Genomic DNA, 2,115 nt, shown 5'->3' on the forward strand with positions numbered 1-2,115 from the left:
TATGACAGCTGGAGCACTCTCATGGTTATCCCGCGCACCCTGACTGCAAATTTGTACGTCAGTCTGGTGATTCGACCCGTTGTGCTGCCATTCAAGAACAGCATTCAAGGGTGTGTTTTCAAGCAGGATAACGCTCGCCCAATACCGCTGTCGTAACCCCGCATGCTCTACAGAGTGTCGACATGTTGTCTTGGGCTGCTCGATCACCAGATTTGTCTCCAATAGAGCAAATATGGGACATCGTCGGACGACAACTCCAGTGTCATCACAAAATCATTAACTGTCACTCTATTGACCGACCAACTGCAACAGGCATGGAACTCCATCCCACAAACTGGTATCCGGAACCCGTACTGTGGCATCGATAGCTACGATGCCACGGCGCATGTACAAGTGCTTAGGTTGGCACTACGACAAAGACGCCGACGACAGCGACCTCTAGTCGGCGCTGTGCAGCTCTACGAGCGCCGCTCCAGATTCTGCCAATTTGTTTCCGAGTTGACGACCAAGCAACTTAGCTTCTACTTAATAGTGGACGAACCACTACAGATTTTGCCTGTGTAACTTTTGTGAGCTTTGATGTACAGCTTCGCACCTACGTAGTCATCTGAGCCAAAGTTAAATTATATTTTATGTATTCCAGTTATTGTGTAGTGATACACTAAAAACCACTTTTAATAACAATACCGAAGCATTTCACCTTTTCCTGCTCCTACCCGCTTCCTAAATGCGACCTACCCTTCAGTTTACAGGAGCAGACCCACGCGCCGCCTTCCAGGCGGGATACAAAATGTACCACACAACGCAAACATGTTTGCATGCTTGCATTGAACTTTCTGGCGCCAACGGCCTTGCCGCAGTGGTAACACCGGTTCCCGTCAGATCACCGAAGTTAAGCGCTGTCGGGCTGGGCTAGCACTTGGATAGGTGTCCATCCAGTCTGCCGAGCGCTGTTGGCAAGCGGGGTGCACCCAGCCCTTGTGAGGCAAACTGAGGAGCTACTTGATTGAGAAGTAGCGGCTCCGGTCTCGGAAACTGACATACGGCCGGGAGAGGGGTGTGCTGACCACATGTCCCTCCGTATCCGCATCCAGTGACGCCTGTGGGCTGAGGATGACACGGCGGACTGTCAGTACCTTTGGACCTTCATGGCCTGTGCGGGAGGAGTTTAGTTTTTACTGAACTTTCTGACGGTTACGCCGGTTATTAATGCACCAGAATTTCACATTTGCAATGGCTTTTCTCGCGCTTACATTAATCTTGATCCTGCAATGTGAATCACTTAAATATATTACCTAAAAAATATATTCCCGAAATTTCATTGCTTTACTTTAATAACTTTTTGGTATTGCGAGTTTTCTTCCTGCAGTGTATAACCACCCGATCTCTCAGCCCGGAAGTTTTAACTGAAGTCAACACCGGACGTGAGAGCGTACATTGTATAAACATGCAGTCCACTTATTTGGAAATCCATCCACTCTACTTTTCTCCACACCGAACCCCATCTATTTCTTACTCTATTTGTGTTGACACCTATCAAATCTCTGTCTCCAATCCTCACACTCTCTCCATACTCACATTCGAGATGTGACGCCACCATATTCCAGCAGGAGGATCTTTCTTTCGTTTCCTGCTATAATCTAGTATACTCCCAACACCCAAAACATTAGAGGCAGAGGCAGGACGATCAAATTTATTCCTCTCGACGTCTGGGGAGAAGGGCACCGTGTGTTCTTGCAACTCGCAAGTGCTGAGACCCCTGTTCTGTTGTTTAGCCTTAAGTCACGGGCGAGTGCAACTCTGGGGATGGGGAGGGGACGCAACAAAGCAGAGGGTGGGTCTGGAGGGAGACTGCCGTGTTATCGCACGTCACAGCCCACCGCCGCCGCCGCCAAACGGCCGGGGCGCCCGCATGGGGCGGCGTCTGCGTCGGCGTCGGGTGGTGCGTACCGTGTGCAGCCAAATGAAACCGCCACCAAGTTGCACACCACCCGCCGCGGGCTGTCAGATCGCTGCCTGCCGGCGTACCGCGGGGTGCCGTTGGTGGGCGGGGCGGTGAAGAGTGTTTGTGGGGAGGCGGGGGACAGCTGCTCCTAGCGCCACCAGGCGCCACGC

At 51.6% G+C, this 2,115-nt stretch overlaps 1 pseudogene; it reads left to right on the forward strand.

The window, feature by feature from the left end:
* Positions 1 to 841: 841 nt before the first annotated feature.
* Positions 842 to 959, forward strand: LOC126204568 (5S ribosomal RNA; annotated as a pseudogene).
* The last annotated feature ends 1,156 nt before the right edge of the window (positions 960 to 2,115 follow it).

This window comes from Schistocerca nitens, chromosome 9, assembly GCF_023898315.1.
Source record: "Schistocerca nitens isolate TAMUIC-IGC-003100 chromosome 9, iqSchNite1.1, whole genome shotgun sequence".
Classification (NCBI taxonomy): Eukaryota; Metazoa; Arthropoda; class Insecta; order Orthoptera; family Acrididae; genus Schistocerca; species Schistocerca nitens.